This window comes from Otolemur garnettii, unplaced genomic scaffold (genome assembly GCF_000181295.1).
Source record: "Otolemur garnettii isolate 467f Iridium unplaced genomic scaffold, OtoGar3 scaffold00064, whole genome shotgun sequence".
NCBI lineage: Eukaryota > Metazoa > Chordata > Mammalia > Primates > Galagidae > Otolemur > Otolemur garnettii.
Genome location: NW_003852459.1, coordinates 4,258,972 through 4,283,936, shown reverse-complemented (window position 1 = coordinate 4,283,936; position 24,965 = coordinate 4,258,972).

Sequence of the window (24,965 nt, the reverse complement as noted above, 5' to 3'; positions counted from 1 at the left end):
TTTTATTTTAACTCTGGCCAAGGAAACCCTAGTCATGAAACTGTTTTTATTTGACGAAATGTTTACTCTCACAGGAAAGAGGCAGGACTGTGCACAGTAGATGAGCCAACACCGAAGCGGTTACACATGAAGGGAGGAAGAGATCCAAGGAATGGGCTTGGAAAAGTTGCCAACATTATCATGACACCGGGGTCATAGATCAAATCCATGACCTTATTGCAAATCTTGGGAAGTTCGTGTTTACAAAATGCATGGCACAATCATGAAACCTCTGAAGACATTCTCCAAACATCATATATTACAAACTGCCAAATTGTATATCACAGTGAAGAAGATGTTAATATTTCAAAGTCTTTAAAAGCAAACATGCTTATATATGCAAATTGCAGTTATAGAGAAACCCCTGTCCTAAATCAAAATGTGCATACTTTGCTTTGCATAAGTGGAGCCAAACTGCCAGGCAGCTGCAAGATAAAGACAAACACTGAGGACAGAGCAGAGCACGAGAGCTCAGAGAGATTTGATTCATGTTCTGAGGGTCCATGCCACTTCTAACTGTCCTGAGAGGTTTACTGCTCATGAAGGACAGAGCGAATGAACATCTATCATGAGCTCACTTGAAAGTCTCTCACACCCAATAAACTGTGTTGCATTTAGGCGGACTGGTTGGGAACAGCTGAGACAATCCTATCAGTATGGCTGCTCTGGAGATTTTGAGTCAATCTTGCATAGTCACAAATATTATTACTTGATCAGTAAAAAACCTCATTTTGCAATGCTACAATGATGAAGATAAACAATGCATAACCATGGCAGGGGCTGGAATTCAAGAGCCTTGAACACCATGCTCTGTTTGTCCATTGTTTGGTGGGGAAGTGCAGAGAACAGTTTTCCCTCTGTTGCCTGACTTGATTTCATTCACCTGCTCTGTACGAGCCACCGTGCTAGACGAAGGGAGCTTCAAGAAGTAGAAGAAAGTCAACAAGCAATGAAGATTTCAGCCTAACCACCGTCACATAACTTGATGCCTACAGTACGGCAGACATTAAGACACAAGAGTCACACATATAAAGAATCACCTACAACACATAATTAAGATGACTTTGGCTCCCATGAGGCAACTGGGGACTGGAAAAAGACTTAGAACTGTGTAAACACACATGATTCATATATCCAAACCCCCTTTGTTGAGCTCATGGGAGAAAGTATAATTTAAGCTTTATTTGTTTTTTACTCTTGATTTGTTCTTGTTGATTGCTCACATATGCTTGATACTTTACTGAAAGTGCAGTTTTTACCTTATACAAATTTAATTCTAATAAGGACCCAACTTGGATTTTGGTAAGGTGTAAAGCATATCACTTCTAGAGGGAAAAAGTGGTTCAGAGATGAAAATTATGATAGAAATTGGGTAGCAAATAACTTACCTATACAACCTTGCCAATTTCTTCCATGGCATGGAATTTAGTATTTCATTCTCCTTTGACTTATATTGCCAACTACATTATAAGTTCTTAGAATGACTAACAACAAAAATTAAACTGATGCTTTAAAAACCTTTCAACAGTGTTGGATTCTCATAGGAAACTGCCTCCACCAATGTAGACTCTGATTAAGGTAAAAGCAAAAAAAAAGTGTTAAAGTCAATTAAAAACTGTTTAATGAACGTGGAAGGGGAAATTCACCAAAATCTAAGAATTAGGACCATAAAAATCCCGAACTGCCTCTCTGTCCACAGCACTGAGTCTCCAGCACCTCGAATCATGAATACACGTGGCATCCTTCATATATTTGTTCAATGAATTAATGAAGTCATTTTAAGCTTCCCTGTATAACAAAATGGTGAGCAGAAGGGGCCTTAAATATCAGACAGTTTGGCCACACCCCCATGAAAGGAACAACAGATCTGTTTTGCTCTGAGTGACAATATGAAGTAGTTCATCCATCATGCACCTCTTCAGAACAAAACTTGCATAACCAAAGGAAGTAAATAAGTGAACAGAACAAAGCTTATGGAGGATGTACTATGTGTCAAGCACTTTCCTAAGTCCTTTATACAAAAATTCTCATTTAATCCTCAAACAACTCTGTGAGTTAGATGCTATTTTTCATTCTACAGATAAGAAAACTAAGTAGTAAGTATAAAAAGCAGACACTCGTTCCAATGAAACAGAGAAAAGTGAAACAAGGTGTTGTTCAGGTCCCAGATATAAAGCACCAGAAATTAAATTCTTCTTCAAAATGCTGATGTAGTAATTTAACACTTTTACTAAAACTTACAACAAGCAAAATGCTTACTGAAGAAATGTGTGTGTCTTGTACGTTTGCACACGTCTGCACATTTCCACGGGATGATAGAACTAAATCACCCTTTGGAAAAACATAATGAACAAATCCAGAAAACTGCTTCACCAAACCTCCTATAAATGATCTCAGTTCTGTTTTGGAAGAAACTATTCTCTAAGGAGAAATGAAATAAGTTTTAGTTTCAACATTCACTGTCTTCTTGTGCTGTTCAGGAATAAATTGGGCTAATTGTTGAATGTGAGAAGTGATGGTTTTATGATATATATATTACTGCCCCCAGAATTATTGGTTGCTAAATTCTTCATCTTTAAACAAGTTAGGTTGCCTCTAGAAGAAACAGATATGATTCTCAACGTGTAGCCCTGTGCACGCTTTGCAATCCCAGCACGCATGTGCCACAGGTAACTAGTAATTGAGTCCACAAAGCTGAAGGAGTTTCAAATATCACATAACATTTCAATATTTAATATCTATTTTAAGCATATCAATTTCTGCATATAAAGAGTGACCAGCACATCATGCATTACAATGTCATACTAGTTCTGAGGAACAACGGCTTTCAATTTAAAGAATAAAACACCCTCCAGCTGAAGAAAATTCTCACATTACAATATGTTTAAAAGAATCTATTCCAGTTGTGGTTGGTTGTCTATGAGAAATCTTTTTCATACGGGGGAAAAAATTGAGCATTCCCATGTGAAAGTCTTTCTTGCAAGAGGAAAAAAAAAAAACTGTGCCTTGCATTTTATACACACTAGGTGAATTCAAAATGATGGATCATTTCAAAAATATTCATTATACTATTTACTTACAGAAATGTGGTTGTATAAAAAGTAAAAAAAAGGAATGCATTCACAATTGGTTTAAGTAATTTTCTTTTGGCAAACCACCATATAAAACAGGGGCGTCATGGCGCCACGGAATCCTGAATTGTGGTAGAGCATCATCAGTACACATGGCATTAATCTTTGTCTCGTTGCAGGAGACACCCTTGCTTGCATTAGCAGGCTGCCTCTTAAATGGAAGACGGTATAATGTAACTCAGGTTTAAATAACACAATAAATAAGATCTCGTTCTCTTTAGTCTTTCGTACCAATCTTGTCCAAGAACTCATTGTGAAAGTGCTTCACAGTTTACACATTTTAACATCAATAACAACTTTTGGGGGGATGTGGGGGGACTACTTTGAAAAAGTATGGCACAGGAAATGCTCAAGGGGTTAATACCGAACTTTCTTCTTTAATATGTTAAGCAATTGAAAGAATTAGTTTAAAAACCTTATGTATACGTGCATGGAATAATTACTTATCCCCTTTCGGATCGTCTTTTAGCAAACTGACAGTCCTAATATTTTGGAATCTCACTGTTTTATATCACTTCATGTTCCCCATGACAAGGGAAACATGTAGCTGTCTTTAATGTCTTCTAATTAAATACTCAGAGCATTCTTCGAGTCTTCTTTTTCCAAATATAGATATATTTTAAACAATTTTTTCCAAATGCATTTTTCTATTGAACTGAGAAGCTTTCAGAAACTGTCCCCACTGAACATAATGACTATTTAAGGAAACAAGCTATTTATGTGGAAATATTAAGAGGGATGATTTTGATAACCCACACTCAAGGCCAAAATAAGGATCATTGGGACTTTTACTGAAGAAGTTAATGGAGGCCAGGCCATTGGCAAATGACCTTGAAATCCCTCGATGTAGTCTCAAATTGGCTTCAGCACAAGCTTATTATTAATGCAGACAGCTAGTTTATACCACAGAAAGCACATGGTCTGTCTCTCTCGGAAACCATAGCTGTCACTCAGGCACCCCCGGATACAAATAAAGGCATCATTGTGACAGCATTTTTACACTTTACATGTTTTTAATAAATATCACAAGTTTATTCATCAGCGTTTTACATTGGCTAAGAAAATTAGGATTCATCTGCTTGATAGCGTTACATATACATGTTTAAGAATTCTTATATAAAAGTATTGAAATGAAACACATCACCTTACAACACTTGATTCAGATTTTAAATTTTATTATACTCTCTGATTAGTAATCCCCCAGAGACACATATCAAAACTCTATTTTAATTTTAGTACCTCAACCTGTTAAAATTATTCTTTCTAAGGTTTTTGAAAATTGATATATTTCAGAACTTGCACATACACACAGACACACTCTACTCAGCTAGAAAGGAACTGTTTGCTGAGTTTGAAGATATGAAATCATTAGGGACTGGGTTTCCCTACGGGAAATTTGAGTACCATGTATTGTTAATGTATAATAAAGAAACAAAGCCTGGGAAGTGAGAGATTTTTTTGGTTTTGGAAATACATATTTAGAACTTACAAAAGAAGAAAAAAGAAAAAAAAATCTCCTAATGACAAAGCATTAACAAATACTTTTTCATACGAATAAAATCTGTAATCAGTTAGATAAGAGCAATGTGCCTTTTTTTGGCATTTAATCAAACAATGAAATCATATACACATTTCCTGACACAAAAGACAAATGATGTAATAATCTGAAGGAGTTTCTCTATCTCCTTGGAACTTTGCATACTTGACTTGTTTTCCATATTTTGTGACTTTAAATGGTGGGAAAATTATATTAAAATGCTTGTAGCAGTTCCTCTAAACTAGCATCCTTTTTGTTTTATTGTATTTAATATAAAAGCAGCAATTATTTGATTTCAAAGTTATGAAAATATGTACCTTATGAGAAAACAAGCAATTTAAGCTTTAATTGGTGTCATTTTTCACAGAACTGGCAAGATTCTTGCATCCCTGGCACGTTGTTTTTCTATAAAACTGCAGAGCTGCCTTCAATGAATGTTTTACGAACGCGAAAGTTGTTATATGAAGGTATATGCATAGATGCTTGGAAATATAAGATTTCTGGTGGGAGTTATTTACAAAAGATGTATTTCATTTGTTACTGTGCATGTAACAACTCCTATTATTCTAAATGTTTCTCTCTTCTCAATAAGACTGTTCTTAGCTCGTGTCTATGAAACATCAGGGCCTACATCTAAAGTAAAATAAAAGCGGATGCTTTGAAGAGGGAGACAGAACACATGAGATAAAAGTCAAAAGAAAATTATCGTTTTGACTGAAAAGAAGCCCTGTTGTAATATATTGAAAAGCTAATTCTGTTTTTAATCAGAAGTAAGACAATATAGTGTTTATATTCAGAAGCTTGCCTTATGTAAATTATATATATGAACCACAAAACTTTCTATTTTCTGAAATGATGGCCTGCCACATGCATCTTTACTTACTCTGTTCATATCACACATTTCCGACATTTTTCAAATTTATATTTTATTCTGAAGAATAGCAGTTTTATACATTTATTGAGAGATTTCACAATCCTATGATCTCTTAGGGTTTCAGTGGTTTCCACACCTGGGAGGTGTGTGGTGTTGTTGTTTTTAATGCAAATTCTCAGAGCCACTGCCAAGGCTTCAAATCTGTGATCAACCAAGTTTGAGGAAAAGTGTAGATTAGTGAACTTTGTGCAGACAGTCCATGTTGCCAAACTGGAGAATAGGATAAGTAAGTCTTCTTTATCTTTTATTTACGTTTTTGTCTTCTTTTTAGATGTTGGCAATTTTTGTTTCTAACCACAGTTAATACATGTGCGTTGTTACTACACGCCAGGTGCTATGCTAACCACATTGTGCACTGATCACCCAACAGGCATGTAACAAGAAAATAATTAATTCACTTCTCTTTAGAAATGAAGAAATTGTCAGGGAATAATTGGCTGTGGTCACACAGCAAGTAATGGACGCATAAGATCTAGAATTCAGGTCTACGATGTCCCTGTACGTGTCACTTCCTACTACTACTGTTCTATACTGTAAGATTCAAACAGAAAGAACTGCATATGTTTTCCTGGCCTTACTAGGCATGATGTAACCTGAACTTTTTTTTTTTTTTTTTTTGCCAAGGCTGGGTTTGAACCCGCCACCTTCGGCATAGGTGGCTGGTGCCCTACTTGTTTGAGCCACAGGCACCGCCCGTAACCTGAACTTTTGATATCCTTATTATCATTGCCATTATTAGTTTAATTTAATTTTCATTCAAGATGAACCGCCCAATACTGATTGAATAGTATCAGTAACCATTGATGCCGTGGTCCATGAATATCAGTATTTAAAAGTTTTTTATAGTAGCACAGTGCGAACAGAAGTATCTAATACATTCAATCATGTGTAACCATCCTCTTTTAACTACTAATCCATGACTGCATTAAAATTCTCTACCAAAATATGACCAAAGATATTGATGGAGAAGTTAAAATGATTCTTCCCCCTCATCCCCCACCCCCGGAAACAAGCAAATTTGCTTCCACATGGTGGACCTCTCAAGGACGTCCTTTAGTCCTGGAAGTTATGTATGATTCTTCTAGTTGTGTTTTGGGTCCTCTAATACTCTGGGCTCACCCCATTCAGAGCACCAGCCTGTAGGCTTCTGAAGGGCAAGCAGAGCTTCTGCCCTTTTTCTCTCTAACCCCAGACATAAGCATATTGTTCTGAACATTTTCTATGTCATGGTCTGCCATAAATACGCTGGACTTTTGTGGGCTGTACAATCTCTGGGACAACCGCTCAACTCTGCTATTGGGATACAAAAACAGTCACAGACCATACATAAGTAAAACGACGGTGTGGTTGTTTCTAATAAAGCTTTATTTGTAAATGCTAAAATTTTAATTTCAAAAAAATTTTATGTGTCACAGAGTAGTATTCTTCTTCTTTTTTTTTTTTCCAACCATTTTAAAATATAAAACTGTTCTTAGTTCACTGGCCATACAAACACGGTCAGCGGACCATCTTTTGCTCTCCTCTGCTTTAGGCAGTAAATACACATTGATTGACTGGTTGACAAGCTATGCTGAGAAATAGACTCTGTTTAGGCTGAACACACGATAAGGCTATGGCTGTGATCCCGTGACAAATGCAAGCCTGCATCACGACACTCAATTCCCAATACACAAACATTTATAAAAACCAGAAAATGTACTGAGATAGTAGTTAGTAGATGAGCCAGAATGACACAAGCCGATATAATTATTATCAAACTGAAGATATCTGGACAATTTAGGGTGCATGCAGACTCTCACAACACAAAATTCTAGAGATCCATCCTCACCAACAGAGAGGGACTGTGGTGGCCTTTTAGCTGCTTCTGGGACATTTTGCTCACTGTCCTGTTTAATCTAGGTTTGGGGATCAAGGAGCATCTAGGCCCACACTTGGCTCTCACTCTGTGCTCCCCATCTGGCCTCACATTAATTAGCTTACTGGGTTTCACAACTGCCATAGTGGGACTTTTTAAGCAAATCTGATATCTTTTACAAATAATTGCATTGTTGTGCTCTGACATTTTTCAAGTTACTATTTTAGGGCTTAAAGAAAATTTTTGCTTGTGATGATAAAGTATCTTGCAGGACAAAGAGTCCATCCAGGTAGCTCTAGGATGGTGATTACAGGGCTGTACTGGCACCAAAGGCGAGGCTAAGAACTGGGCAATGGTGGAAGTGGGCACACGTTGTCCTGGCTTCCCTCCTAAAATCTCTACCTTCAAAAGAATTTTCATCTCTCAGCCGCATTAATCCCTACTAAAAACATTAAGCAAGAAGATTTCACATTAATGTATTGCATCGTGTTCTAGGTTTCTTAAAATGGCCACTCTTGACAGTACAATACCCTCTCCTCTCTGACATTGCCGAGATGCCTGAACTTCTAGGAGACAGGGAGGCAAGTTCGTAATCTTTGCCATGTTAGCCAGCCCAGGTCACACATGTACTCGGATGGTATCATTTGTCCTCTTAAAACTGAATCATTCCAAAGCAAGAGAACTCATGAAGACTTGCTGGGTTTAACTAATTAGGAAATGTGATCTATTTTATTTTAGAAGTTGTTACTTGAATTCTATGAACTAAAGCATGATGCTGTTGAAAATTAATAGGATTTAAACTCCTTTCTGGTCTGAAATACTCGACTCCAAAAGGAAATGATGAATGATGTTATATTACTGGTGAACTTAAGACAGATGCCATAGCAGTCATTATCAACAATAAATGTCGTCAAATGTGTGTTTGCTCCAATACCTCTTCTATTTGTTCTTTGTCACTCCTACTAATCTCTGGGCCTCTCAGGAGTTAGGGCTGTATCTATGTCCACAGTAAGGCAATACAGGGCCCAGTATAAAGCAGGTACTCAATTAAAAGGCACTGAACAAATAAAATGTTAAAATGAAAACCATGGCCAGGTGCAGGGCCTCATGCTGTAATCTCAGCACTCTTGGGAGGCTGAGGTGGGAGAACCACTTCTGCTCAAGAGTTTAAGGCCAGCCTGACCAAGAGCGAGACCCCATCTCTACTAAAAATGGAAAACAGCCTGTGTTGTGGTGGGCACCTGTAGTCCCAGCTATACAGGAGGACAAGGTGGATATATCACTTGAGCCCATGAGTTAGAGGTTGCTGTGAGCCACTGGCACTCTTGCCCAGCAGAATGAGACCCCGTCTCAAAAACACAAAGGACCCGCGCTAACTGACAAATGATCATAGTTGTGTGCTCAAAACAGTAAATGAAAACACACTTCCTGTTGTACACAGATCACAGTGCTGGGAAAGCACTAAACCTACCCTAGGGTTATATCTTCAAGCTAATGTGTGTCAACTTCTGCTCAGCTGGTCACTCATGTGACTGACCTCCTGCTCCACCATCTCATGTGGCACCTTCCTGACCAGAGCCCGCATTGCCTCACTGGCTGTTCTTCCCCCTACCTCTGTCTTCAGGGACTTTCATAGCACCTCTAGGCCTAGATAACATCTCCAACCCCCTCAGGTACCATTCCATGATATACAACAGTAGTGAGGATATTACTAATTGTCCTAATGCTATTTTTTAAGAGTAAAGAGGATGACAATCGCATATCTCACTCCTTTTAACATTGAATCAGTGCTGTCACCATGGGACATGCCACTTAGGGGTTCCCCTGCTTCTGAGCATTGGCCATAAAGCCTATGTCTCCAGTAATATCTCAGGAAATCAGGAATATTGAGCAGTGGTGACCAGATTTCTCGGGAGCTTTTGAATAGCTGTACTAAGAAAGCAATCACAGGCTAGGTGCAGTGGCTCTGGCCCATGGCCCTATCACTCTGTGAGGCTGAGGCTAGAGGCTTACCTGAGGTCAAAAGTTTGAGACTCTCCTAAGAGTGTGAGTGATAGAAAAAATAGCTGGGTGTGGTGAAACCCACATATAGTCCCAGCTACTTAAGAGGCCGAGGCAGGAGAATAGCTTGCACTCAGAAGTTTGAGTTTGTACTGAGCTACAGTCACACCACTGCATTCTAGCTGAAGTGACAGAGCAAAGTTCTGTCTCAAAAAAAAAAAAAAAAGAAAGAAAGAAAGAAAGAAAGAAAAGAGAAGAGAAGAGAAGAAAATAGGGGGAAAAAAGAAAGAAGTTATAGAAGTATATGAATACTGGGTAGCTGATAAAGGAAAAACACTATAATTTTCCAACCAATTCATTAAGTTATACAAAGACATATTAGTTAGGGAGTCGTGGTCAACTGTTAAAAATCTCAATTTGGCTGGCTTGGCACCTGTGGCTCAAGCTGCTAAGGCGCCAGTCACATATACCTAAGGTGGTGGGTTCGAATCCAGCCCAGGCCCACCAAACAACAATAATGACTGCAACCAAAAAAATAGCCAGGCGTTGTGGTGGGTGCCTGTAGTCCCAGCTACTTGGGAGGCTGAGACAGGAGACTCACTTGAGCCCAGGAGTTGGAGGTTGCTGTAAGCAGTGAAGCCATGGCACTCTACCCAGGGGGATAGCTTGAGGCTCTGTCTCAAAAAAAAAAAAAAACTCAATTTGGCTATTTTGTGCAAAAAGAATATTTATTACAAAAATTCTGGGCTGTCTTATTTAAATCAAGGCTAAGAATGTGGCTGGACCTCAGGAAACGATGCAATCAAGGACTCCTTCTCAGGTCTCTTGTCCCCTGACCTGCATCTTCTCTCCCCTATGCATGCGTGTCCAATTCTTCTCTGGTTCTTCACTTTTCTCAGTTTCTTAAACCACATGGCCTGCTGTTATGGCAGCAGACTGGTCCAACCACTTGAGGTTGCATATCCTAATCTCTGAAAGGGTGTTTTTTTTAGTTCAAGTGCTTCTCCCTGGAGACGCCGTCCTGTGGAAGACAGTGAGAAGGTGAAGGAAAATTTCTGGAATAAGTGCCAGGGGAGTGCCTCCCAGAGGATGTCATGAGGAATGGAAGCTCACAACCTGATTCTAAGATGTGAAGAAACCGCCCTGTGAACTGAGAAAGCGAGGAAACATGAAAGGTCTCAGGGGACAGATCAGTAATTCTCTCGCACCCACGTCCAAGTCAAGAGGCGTTCTGACGTTGTTAGTTACTCTAGGACAGCAAGAATTGTTAGTGGCGGGATCATCAGACTTGCAGGTGCTATTTCGTCTTCTACTCCATTCTCACTGAAGATGGGAAACAACAGCAAAACAAGGATTCATTGGGACTAAACAAATTAGGCCAACCTGGAAAACTCTTCAAGGAACGTTGTATCATAAGCTCAAACTGGACAATGGACAGACACTATTTACTGGTTCTGCATTTATATGCCATGTTCAGGCTCTATGGTAATGACCATAGAGATCAAATTTAATAATATCAAGCCCCTTCTCTAATGAATCCCAGGTCCAAGTAAATATCTATGCTATAAAGGAATTACAGAGTTATGGATTCATGGTGAATGACAGCATTAATTCAGCTGGAACATCAAGAAAGACTTCACAGAGGAAGGGGCATTTCATGTGAGCCTTAGCAAATAAGTAGCAGTTCATCAAGAGGCATTTTCCGTGCAATTCGCATAGAATTTACACCACTCTATGCATCCTGCTGCAGCAGAAACATTATTTGCCAGTAGTATGTTTTTGAGTTTTGTTCACTCTTTTTTTTATTTCTAGTTTTGTTCACTCCAAAAACTTAACAAGGAATAATTAAGTCTGGCCCCTTAAAAGCCAGATATTGGAGTTGTGGCACTTGATGAAGTCAATAACATAGCAGATGGAAGGGTTGAAACAAGTCCATGGGGCCAGGAAAATACTGTATATACAATTTTCAAATCGTAACTTCATCCCGCAGTCTCTCCGTGCTCATCTGAGTGTTGGGTGCGAACATGAAAGGTTTCCTCCTGGTTCCAGGCTGGGCATGTCCGCTCTCCTCACCCGCCACTGCGGACCCTCCTTGACGAGTCTCCGACTTGTCTCACCCCTCACGAACAGGCACTGGTCTCATGCATCATCTGTTGCTATTTACAGGAAATTCTTATATCTTGTGACGGTCACATTTCCCGAAATACCGAGCCTGCCGTGCCGTATTTAAGGAGGCCGGCTTTCTTCTAACGCATTCTGTAAATTCTTTGGCCTGAAGCACCGGGTCTTTTTCAGACAGCCTAGGGCCCTAACTTGGAGCCTGTGTACTGCACCCCGTGCTCAGGCTGGCACCCTGTGCCCCACCTTGAGAAGGCACACTCGCTTTTGTCCTCATCTGCAGGTTGTTCCTTTGTATTCTACAGGGCACAAACTGAACTGAAACAGAATTCCCCTCAGGGCAGAAGCAGGACTGCCACTAGATTTCTGGTTCAGCAGAATTACCAACCCCACCGAACGGCCTCATCCCACAGTCAACTTTGCCATTTCCCTCTTGCAGCCCTGTGTCCGACCGGGAGGTGTAGGAAAGTGACGCAGACACGTGTTTTGTGGGAAAGTGAATAATTATAATAATGATCTCCGAGTGTTTGTGAGTGGTGGAAGAAAGCAAATGTTTCAGTAAGAATAAGAGAGGGAAGAAGTAGTGATTTTCAACTACAGAAAAAGTGGGGGGTGATAGGAGGCCATTTTGAATACATTTAGTCGCTACAACCAAAGTTGACGAGAGGTCAGAAAAAAATGGAGAAGTACTGTTGTGTGTGTGTGTGTGTGTGTGAACCCACAAAAAATACATTTTCAAAAATTCAAAGGCATTTCAAATAATTTCTGTTTGGTAAAGGAAAGCTCTCAATTCTCATTAGAATTATCAATAGGGCAAAAGGAATAAGCTTGACTTTTTAAATTACCACTGTAAAGAAATTCAGTGAGAGAGAAACAACTAACTGAAAAGCATTCCCCTGAGGTTTGCAAGAGTATGAAAAGATTTGGGCTGAATCCTGTTTTGTGTTGTTTTGTGCAGTCATTCCTTTGCTATAATCACTGCCATGAATCTGCATGCATCTAGCAGTGAAGTGCTGTATATTTTTGAAGCTCTAAAAAGTCCTCGAAATAGCTCCAGTGGTTCAAAATATGCAAGATGATCAAAATATCCACCTATAAATACTGTGGGTCTATCATGTGATAAATAAACATTATAAAATATTTGTACATTCACATATGTAGAGAGAGAGAGAGGAGAGAGGAGAGGAAGTGAGAGAATATTTCTGTTAATGCTTGCAACTAGTTGGCAAATATATATCCCACAATATGACTACATTGCATGGGACTTATGGGAATATGTCTTTCTGTATTGTATACATACACATAAACATAGAAATTGGAATGTTCCTATGTACACATGCATACATATTTTAAATAACATTTTAAATGCAGTTTGAAAATACATATGCATATACATACTCACACACTTTCTGAAATGCCATCATTCAACATAATTCATGATGTGTATTGAAATGTATCAAAGCAGAAACACATTCCAGAAAGAAATACTCACTGGTGCAATTAAATCATAAAGGAGTTTAATTTGTTCGCTTAGTAGCTAAATGTTTATTTCAACATTTTGGCCAGCAGTTTCTTTAATGAGAATGTACCTGGAATGAATTAAATTCTGTTATTATTTAAGCTCATGAGTTAAAGTGTTTCTTCAGGGAGTGCACTTAGGCTTTGATGCATTTCAATGAATACTGCTCTTGAAAACGCCTGTTTCAACTACTTTGAACTAGAAACCTGAAAAATGCTCGTGATGGTCTAGTTTATGAAGCTGATTGTAGTATCTGTGGACTTGTGAGAGGGGCAACTCGCTCCTTTTTTCACATAACAGCTTTATTGAGATGTAATTCACATCTCCTACAATTTCCTTGTTTAAAAGGTGTAATTCAATATTTTTAGTATATTCACAGAGCTGTGCAACCAGCACTACAATCAGTTTTAGAATATGTCCATCACCCCAAAAAGAAACTCTATACCCACAAAAAGTTATTCCCCAATCCTCCTACCCCATCCTATCCTCAGCACTAGGTAAGCGCTAATTTACTTTCTGTCTCTGTCAACTAGCCTGTTCTGGACACTTTGTATAAATGGAACCATACAATATAGAATCTCTGTGGCTGGTCTCTTTCACTTGGAATAACATTATAAAGGTTTGTCCACGTGGTGGTCTATATCAGTACTTCATTTATTGTTATCACTTGATGATATTCTTCTGTATGGGTATATCACAGTCTATTTATCCATTTATCAGCTGATGGATATTTGTGTTGTTTCCACTTCTTGACCGTTGTGTATGTTGCTGCTATGAAGAATGATGTGTATTTGTGCACCAGTTTTTGTGTGGACATAGGCTTCCCTTTCTCCTGGTTATATACCTGGAGAGTTAAATACACAATTACTGAATCATATGGAAACTCTAGGGTTTGCCCTTTTCAGAAACTACCAAACTGTTTTCCAAAATGGCGGCCCCATTTCACATTCCTACCAGCAGTGTCTGAAGATCATGTGGTCACCGTTCTTAATTCATCAAATAAATGTGTTTCCTATATGCTGGAACATGTGCTCTCTATTTCCTCTTGATAGATTTTTGTGAGTCCAGCCACAACAGACAAGGTAGGAGCTCCCTGATTTCCTCTTCCTGTATGCATGGCTGGAGCCTACTATGGACTCAGAAACTCCAGCCTACCTTTAAGCACAGTATTAAAGTTGTTTCAAGGAACTGTATACAGTGTAAAATCAGGAACATCGATCCGGAGAGAAGTAAGCCACTTCCCCAGTCATAGGTAAAACTATTTCCATTTGAATCCTACCTGGCACATCTAGCTCCATGATCAAGCTGGGCATGGAAGTGGGCAAGGATACGATTTTAGACCAACTTAAGACAAACCTTAAAACTATTTAAATAGTAGGCTAGCCATGGAGAAATATATCAATTTGGTGAGGAAAAATAATCCTATAGGTTGTTTTCTATCTCTTATTTTTTTTCCTTTTTTTTTATTGAATAGTAACTGTGTACATTAATGCACTATTTTATATACATTAATGCACTCCTATCTCTTAAATATGTACTCCCCAATGTTCTCAGAAGAGACCTTAGTCTTTCCCTGCTATATTAATTTTAGATTATTAAAAAGGTTGAATGAATTCCAACTTACTGGATTATGTGAATGATCCAATTTGTTTTGCTACGTCCAAAACAATCTTAAAGATTGCATAATAAGAGAAATACTAATGAAGGTCAAGGAACAATATAAGTAACTGTATTAGTCAGTTCTTCATGTTTTAGCATACTATAGACACACAATCTCATTGAATAACTAGTGTATACACTAAGCCTTGCCACAGTAGAATAACATTATTTCACAATGAGGTTTAGGTCTTGATTAGCACTAGAGCAACAATAATAATGATGATAATAACAATGTCCCTAAATGTATAGTGTATGTCAGGAAACACGAGGAAATAATTTTGCAGATATACTGTAACTTAATCTCCACAACATCTCTGTCATTAATATTCCTTATTGGTAAATGAGAAAGCTGAGATTTAGCAAAGTTAAATTACCTGTCTTTATTATGCAGAGAGTGATCCTAGGCCAAGACCCAGAAGCAAGGTTTGTCTGATTCCAACATAACCTCCAGGCCAAAATGTATCCAATCAAAAGTGCTTTAACCACTAAAAAGATGAAGTAGTTCTGAGCTATAATTGTCAGAGTAGGTACACTCAGCATACTTACCCAGTTGAAAAGCCCATTATTTCAGTAGGTCGCTGGGCAAAAACCCTGTAGATCAGTGAAATGATATAGGCTGGGTGCAATGGCTATGCCTGTCATCCCAGCACTTGGGAGACCTGGGCAGGGAATCATTTCAGGGCATCAGTTCAAGACCAGCCTGGCAACATAGCAAGACCCTGTCTCTACAAAACAAACTTTTTAAAAAAAAATTAGTAGGGCATGGAAGTACATGCCTGTAGGCTAAGGAGAAAGATGGCCTGAGACTGTGTTTTGGAGGTTGCAGTGAGGTATGAATGTACCACTACTACAGTCCAGCCTAAGTGATAGAGTGGTATCCTGTGGCTTAAAAAACACAAATAATGAAAGAAAATGGTATATAACACACACTAAAAATAGTTTAAAATAGTAATAATTTTTCAAATGTATTAAATGTATATAGAACCTGTTAGATTTGATAAAATACAAATTCATTATTCCTAAATTATACTGGCCTTTTTACTATTATGTAATATTTCAATAAACAGATAATGAAAGTACATCAGTATGTTAGGATCTGGAGAATTGTTCTATATTGGAAAGGGAGCTTCATATCTGAAAATGCTAATAGCTTGAGATCGAAAGCATTTTCATAACCTATATGAATAAAATGCACTTCTAAACAAGAAAGTAGCTACTTACACTATTAATAGAAAATTGTTAAAACACCTATGAAATAATCCATTTGCTTGAAAATCATCTGTGTAGTTATTTCGACTTTGTAAATTTGGAATCTAAAGTATTGAGAGACTACTTTTTTTGGTTTTCTTGGTTTTAAGAGAATGTCCATACTCCATCTTAGATATTCACTCACAGTCTAGCTCCTAAAGCATACTAGAAATTTAACCAGTATTTGTAAATAAATGTCCAGTTCGTGACCTGCATTCTGTGCTATCTTCTAGGAATCTTTTTGTTTACTGTGTTAAAATCCAAATGTCATTCTGGTTTGCTAAATTCAGATCAGCAGTATCTTAATATTACTCTTAATTAAAATTCAATAAAATCCCTCAATTTAAAAGTTATCGTGGTGAAAACTGTGGGTGAGCTATAGAATCCAGAGATAAAGGCAGTTAAAGTAAATTTAACCACCTGTGAGGTGTAATAATCATGCCGAAATGCATAGCCCAGAGCATTTTCACTGCTATTTTAAAATTAAACATACAGAAACTATTTAGGGGACATTTATATATGACCATAAATAAATTATCAAATAAGTGACAGTAAATAAGAAATCATTTATTAATCTGATGTTACTCAACATTCTAAAACTAATTCAAAGTTATTTCTTAGAAAATGTTTGAATTTATCAATCATATACCTATAAGAATGCAACTCACCCATCGTCTCAACAGCATATTCTCAATATTAGAAGTAAAAAGATCTAAAGTGATCACTGGGTCCCAAAGGGACTAATATCTAAATCGTTCAAAGACGTGTTGCATAAAAGATAAAACTTGGATGAAAATAAACCCTTAAGTAATTCTGCATTTTATTTTGAGAATCATAGTCAACACAATCATAACACACATTTAATCTACTGATAGTCACCTAACACATAACTTTGTGCTGGATATATCCATATTCTAGAAGATTGCATTCAGACTTGAACAATTTTCTATGATTAAGAAATATTTACTGAGTATATAACAGTGTAGTGTTATGAAGTGAACGGTGTTTTGAAAGACATGGGCCCAGAATTCAAAGTTATCTCTATACTTAGCCAAATCTCAGTATTTACGACCTAATTTACTTATAATTTGGTTTTCTCAGTATAAAATAAGTCAATTTTACTTACCTTATAGAGTTCTTTGAAAAATTAAAGAGCAAATGTATGTGAAAATATTTTGTAAATTGTTCAATAAATAAACAAATTGTTTGTCCTCTATTTACATGAAATACATTATTGCCTAATTAAACATTTTTCGAACATCCATTTTGGCAAGCATAAATACAAATATATTTTAAATAGGACAAATGCGGTTAAAATTTATAAAAATTGTTATTTAATTTTTAATCTCAATTAATGTAAGTAGAGAGGCCTCAGTTCATGTAAGTAGGAACAAGTGGTTTCAGACAGCTAATTGAAGACAAAATTCATCAGTCAACAAATATGTTGTGGGTACTCAGTAGGTACCATATCTCACATAATCACATGGCATGGATATTTTCTTTACTTTTTCAGTTATTTCTCTTATTACACACAACTAGCAATAGCAAATAAATTTTACCTCCAGCAATCATGGTATAATTTTTTTTTTTTTTTTTTTTTTGCAGTTTTGGGCTGGGGCCAGGTTTGAACCCACCACCTCTGGTATATGGGGCTGGTGCTCTACTCCTTGAGCCACAGGTGCCACCCAATAATGATATAATTTTATGTGAGAATTTGCAATCCTAGACGACTAAATAGAATCATGACACCTTCAGAACTCTCTTCAATCTGTTATTTTCTATGAAAAATTAAACTTTCTCATAAAATTATTAATATACAGCTGAGCTGATTTAACATTGGGAACAGTTAAGACACGAAACTTCTAAGTGACTTACCAGATACAACCTCCTGAGATAGAGACATAGATGACCAACAGCTATGGGCAATACACATTGTTTACGAAGCAGGAAGAAGCAACTAGAATCATCTGGAAATTGCTATGAGTACATTTAAGACAAACAAATGGTGAGGCGTGGTGGCTCACACCTGTAATCCTAGCACGCTGGTAGACTATGAGAGAGAATCACTTGAACTCACTAGTTCAAGACCAGTCTGAGCAAGAACGAGACCTCACCTCTGTTAAAAATAGAAAACTTAGCTGGGCATGGAAGTGCATGCCAGGAGTCCCAGCTACAGGGGAGATGGACCAAAACAATCTTTTCAGTCCAGAAGTTTTAGGTTGCTGTGAACTAAGCTGAGGCCATGGCACTCTAGCCAGGGATACTCTGTCTCAAAAAAAAAAAAAAAAAAAAAAAGACACACAACTCTTAAGCACATTTATTAACCTACTCAGATATTTGAGGGTTTTCTGAATTGAATGATGTGCTAGGTAGGATCTGTAGGAATATAAAGATAAATCTGAAAATAGACCAAGCATTTAAGGATCATGCATTGAATAATAGAGCTAAGAAAGACACACCAAATAGAGATGCAGATTAAAGTGCTGCATTTGATCTTGATTTTGATGCAGCTATAAAGAAGAACAATTCTGTGAAGTAGAAATCAATGTGCCACAAAATATGTACACATATAAAAATTGGGGGGTTGGTGACTCGGTACCTGGAGCTCAGCGACTAGGGTGCAAACCAATACACCAGACCTGGCAGTTTCAAACCCAACCCAGGCCTGCCAAACAGCAATGACAATTACAACAAAAAAACAGTGGGCATTGTGGTGGGCACCTGTAGTCCCAGGTACTTGGGAGGCTGAGGAAAGAGAATCGCTTAAGCCCAAAAGTTTGAAGTTGCTGTGAGCTGTGATGCTACAGCACTATATTCTCACATAGTAAGACTCTGTCTAAAAAAAAAAAAAAATTGGGGAGTGATACATAAGTGGAAGAATTAGGGAAGTCTTCATGGAAAATACTGTCTTAGGTCTCGAAACAGCATGGCCCCATGGAAGGTGTTACAGTGGGAAAGGCAGCCTTGGTAGGCCTGGGACCAGTAAGAGCAAAGGCAGGTGGAACGCTATGAGTTGAGTTTGGACAACAGTGGGCTCCTTTGTCTGAAATAAGAGAGCCTAAAGGAAACCATTAAAAGATAAGTTTGCAAATAAAGTAGAGCCAAATCACAGGAGGGCAAAATTTAGAGTATCCAGTTAAGGATATTTGGTTTATATGACAAACTTTGAGAAGGGGGTATGACCTAGTATATTGTAGGAGAGCTTTCATAGGCATATTAGCTAGGCAAATGTCCATAAAATGAATTAAAATGAGGAGAGAATGAAAAAGAACAGGGAATACTATAGCAGAAAGAGGCAGTGGAAATGGCAAGTAGGAAGTTAAGGAGGCCTGTGCTTAGCTACGGGGATGACAGAGATAAAGAATGCTGTAAAGATATTTCAGAGAAACGATTGGCAAGGCATAGAAACCAGTTGGATTTAAAGTTAGAAATTCTATTTTTTCCTCCTTGGCAAGTATAACCTGGCATTTATCCTATAGATTTCCATGTCTGTTAGAGCTATTGGGGTAGCAGGGTAAAGATGAAAGGCGGGGAGACGGTGATTTGTGGATTATTTTCCACCTTTTGGAGGCGCCTTTGACAGGGTGAACAGTCCCGGAGTTCCAAGAGCTCACCTTCCATCGAGTTTTCCATCAATCTACTGACCCTCCATTGTGTTCCCCCCTCTCCCCTTCTCAATTTTAAAATGTCTCTACCAATGACCTGGCATCCCAGAATACCGAGGAAATGAGTGCAGAGTGCAGATAGGATGCCCAGAAACCGAGGTTAACACACACCACTAGGGGGTTAATCACACATTTGTCAAGCTTCATTGTAACGAGGCACATTCACAACCTAGGCTGCAAAGTAAACGGAAAACAATAAAAGGCTAAACAAAAGTCATCAAATCAGTGACAGGAAAAGAAAAAATAATATGAGACCCCAAAACTGTCAATAATGTTGAACAAGTTTCAAATTTACTTCCTTACCTCATTTGTGTCCAGGAGGTGTACAATCTGCTGTGTATTCTCCAACCTCCTCTTACAAAGGTCTGTGTCCTTCTTTCTCCTGATACTCAGTCTGATTCCTTTGTGTGTTCTAATTTTCCTTCATTTGTTTCCTCTTCTCTGCTCACTAATTCCTTAGACTGGGACTGAGCCACCATTTCCACGTTGGGCTTGTTTCCCTTTCCTTACTGTGTTCTCATTCTCATTCCAGATAGGCCTAGGGACACCTGAGCACAGGCCGCCTCGGAGGTTTCACCCAGTGACGTCAGTGATCAAGGTGCCAACTGCGAGGTCGCCGTCTCCTTGGGTCTAACAGTCCTGATGTCTGCCAAGTCTCCTGTATTCTTTCAGGTCCCCGTGGCAGAACATTGCCTTTTTGGGAAATATTTCAAATTCTTATTGAAAGATTTCCACAGGTTCAGAAAAACCTGGTCCTGAAAGACATACTGGCACTCTAGTGTGATAGAGAAAATTAGTTGTTCAACTTGAAAAATGAAAAACGTATCTAAAATCGAACAGAAGACAGTGTGGAGATGAAGAGTAGGGATGAACTTGGTGGACAGGAGGAAACGGTACTCTATCCCATCTTCCCTACGGGCCATCGTGTTTGGATCCCGCAACCTGAGCAGAATTGGGGGGTCAGTTTTTGTTCTCTTCTCTCCCATTTTTAAATCAGTTTGCCCAACATTATGACACACATGTTCCCAGTTACCATAATAGACTACATATGTAACGTTAACTACATCATTTCAGAGCTCCATTTGCAGATTCTACATTTTATTTGACTCAAACTCCCCCCACCCCAAAGGAGACAGGCTGTTAATCCTTGTCCTCAGTGGAAAGCTTATGCTACGGCTGGCAAAATGTGAGAAAAAGAGGCTTTGTATTCTAGTTGCCATGTTAGCTGTGATACACACACATATACATTTCATCTCTAGTGTTGCTCTTCATTAATTCATTTTGGAATTTGTAATGCAGCATTTCAGCATCGTCTTAGGGAAGCTCAGAGCAGATTTTTCTAGATGTGCAATGAACTCACTTTACACGGTGAAGTTTGCAGCTCTAGTGAATAAGGGCGCCTGAATTCCTACTCGTTAGGCTGAATCTTAAACTTTTGATAAGCCCTGCATGAAAACACATGCTCAGAACTTACCCCAGAGAATCTGGGCCTCCGAGACTGTGAGGAACAGTTTAAAGAGACTGGCTCTTTCCCATCTATGTGCTGTGAGTGAAATCCAAGTGGAACAAGAAAAGGCAGAAGTTCTCCATCATTGGAATGAATACAGGATGGGACTTAGTCGTGGAAAACACAACATTTTAACTTAGTATCAATACTTTCTAGTAAGGTTAAACCTGGGTATCTTTCTCGATGACAGCAAAAGTCAGTGAAAACAACTGCTTGTTTCTGTGTAAAAATTGGTACAAATTGTGGTTAAAAAGATACGTACCAGGAAAAGGGAATATAAAAGCCAAATGATTACTGAAGTTTTTGACAATCACATTAAAATATTAGCACTTTGTATTTTGACACTGTAGAAAGAAATCTAATTCACAAAACGAGCTTTGCTTTGCTAGTTCTGTTTGAGCTTTCTTCTGGAAAAGATGGCTTTGTTTATGCCTTTTTAAAAATTGATAGAAAGATGGAAGGAATGGTAAGAAAAATTATTCCGAATAGATTTGTTCCTCTAACTACAGGAAAACTATACATGCGTTAATGCTTCATGTATTAATGTTTTCATATGACAATAATTTTTCAGGTACAATCAGTACAGTTTTCTGAGGAAAAGCTTTTTTTTGTGAGACAATAGCTATGTATTTTTTTTTCTGTAAATGAACAAAAGTCATCAATTATTTCCATGCTTCTCTAATCTTTTCCTTAATGTTCACCTTTAGAAATTCTTTCAGTGGACAAAAATGACAGTTATCAGGTAAAACATTTGTCATTTCTAACTTTAAAATATTTTATTAATATCCAATTGCAACTTCTGAGGTTAGGCAGAGGAAAGATCTTAGTGAAAAATCTTCTATCGTGTATCTCCTTTTTGCTCAGTTCTTAGAGGACTCAACAGCAAAATGATAACATACAGCAACATGAAGCCTGAGAGCTCAAAAAACATAAAAATAACTATTTTCTTATGTTACAATAGACACAAGAAGGATTTTCATTTCAAAAGTGACAGCAACATTATGTAAAAACTCTAAAGCAGCCTTTAAAAATCTTAAGCACACATAAAATTAAATATCACTTTCCAAAAGAAAATAAAAACTAGAAAACATGACTGTGAAACATTAAAACAGAAAACATGACTGTGAAGCATTAAATTTTTAAAAACTAGCAAAAACACTAAAAAATGATTTAAAGAAATGTGTATAATTGTGATGGATTTGTTACTTAGTTCAATGTAAGAATTTCACATTGTATAATGAAGCAGTACCCTGAACCCTATAAATGCATCAATGTATAAAGTAATGATGTAATAAAAAATAATTTTTAAAAGTGATTAAAATAATAATTAATAAAACTTTAAATTTTATATGAAAATTTAACAACTTCTGAAAGTAAAACTGATTCAATTTTACTCCAATTTTATTGAATCAGTTTTGCTCTCAGAAGTTGTTAAATTTTCATAAAAACAAGAAAAATGATATGAATATATGCTCAAAGATTATGGTTATGAGCCAAATTCCTCTTCAAAAATGTGTATTAGCCCCATGAATAGTATTTTATCAACTTCCTTTGCATCAATATCAGAAAGAGACTCCTATATAGATATATATTAAAAGTCATATACTTCTTTTTTAGAAATGCTTTTGGAGATTGACCGAATTCTGTACTGTATTGTACATACCTTATACATCTCTATCTCATCTACCACTCTGCATTTTATATCAAATTGATTTGACACATCACATTTGAATAAAACAGTGGTAGAACATGCATACTCATTGACACTTTAATATTAATTGTTACACTTTTTATGCACTAAATAAATGTACAGAATTGTTAAAAAATGCATAGGAGTTAAGTCAAATTAGCCAAATATGCATTGTTAAAAAAAAGTATTTCCCTATATTATGCATCACAATACTACATACATTGATATATATAATAAGATATAAATTATTTATCATTATATAAAAATGACATTTACATCTCTGTGTAAAATGTTTTACATAACATACATGTTTTCCCTAATCTAGTAAAGCAGAGTAAACTTTCATTGCGTTTATATCAGAATTCAGAAAATATGATTTGTCTTTCTTCTATAACTGAAAAAAGAAAAAGATTTTCTACACTGAGAAGCATTAGGTAGGAAGGTAGGATCTTGTGTACTTTACAAAATTCAGGCAGACCCAAACCTTAGGCAACAAGATCCTCTTTGGGATAACCGTTCTATGAAAAGGGGTGCAAAATAGTGAGATTATAATCAACTGACTTTCAAAAGAATCTCCTTTAAAAATAGCTATATCACTATAGACATTACATACTTTTGTGGGTCAAAGTCATGTTTCCCCAGTGTGGTCTAAAAGAGGTCAGAGAGTTTGTTCATGGGCCACTAATTTTCCCCAAAATATCCAAATATCATAAAATGTCTTTTGACTTAACAATTAGGTTGCAGTTAGTGTTAAAAGTAGTTTTAGATACATATACCACAGTTTGTTAATCCATTCATGGATTAATGGGCCAGAAATTTAAAAATACCATGTATTTTACATGCTATTTATACCAGAATGATACACTTTTTTAATGTAGCGGTAACATCTAAGCCACATAACTACAGAAGAGAAAAACTGCAAACTAAACTTCTTCAAAGCAAAGTAGTTTATATGCACATACAGGTCTTGAAGGTCTTAACTTAAAGGCAAATAGTAATGCTTCCCTTATTTAGATGTCCAAGGGCCTCAATCCAGAAGAACACTTTTGCTTTTAAAAAGTAAATGAAATAAGCACCTGAACTTAACAACGACTATGAACCAGTATACACTTTTTTAATAGAATTGAACAAAACTCCTGGGTCTTACCTTAGAGTTTATTTATTTTTCCATACTTCTAGAACACTGTTTCTTAATCTTGGTAGCATGGTCATTTTGACCCAAATAATTCTTTCTGCCAGAAGTCTATCTTGTGCATTCTAAGAGCTTTAGTAGCATCCGTGACCTCTACTGACTAGATGCCAATATCCTCCCTTCCACCTCATATGTGACAATTTAAAATGTCACAATTGCAAAGTATTCCCTTGGGGGCAAAATTATTCCTATTGAGAGCTGGTGTTTTAAAGAGAAGATGAGTATGTAAAGCAAGAAGCAACAGCTGACAGCTTTCCAGTAAAGGACAAGACTGAGAAATAAGACAGGACCACCAGGTATGGTAGCTATAATCCTAACAGTCTGGGAAGCTGAGGTAGCAAGAGGGAGACCTGTCTCTCCTAAAAATAGAAAAATTAGCCAGGCATCATACTTGGCACCTACAGTCCCATTACTCAGGAGGCTGAGGAGAAGAATTGCTTAAGCCCAGGAGTTTGAGATTGCTGTGAGCTAGGCTGACACCACAGCACTCCACCTGCACAAAAGAGTGAGACCCTATCTGAAAAAAAAAAAAAAAAGAAGAAGAAGAAGAAAAGGACAGTGATAACAACTGATTGCACAGCATCCTGGGGTAATTTAATGTGGGGACTTCGATCACTGTGTTTAAACATTACTACAATAAATATGAACAGCAAATATTTTATTATTTATTAATACAGAGAGTGCCTGTAGTAAGCACACCCCTATGTTTTTGGCAATTAAGAAAACTTAATGTAAATTAGTACATTCCTTTTGGAAGGAAATGTGGAGAACACTCAGGGATCTAAACGTAGACCTGCCATTTGATCCTGCAATTCCTCTTCTAGGAGTATATCCAAAAGACCAAAAATCATTTGGCAACAAAGATATTTG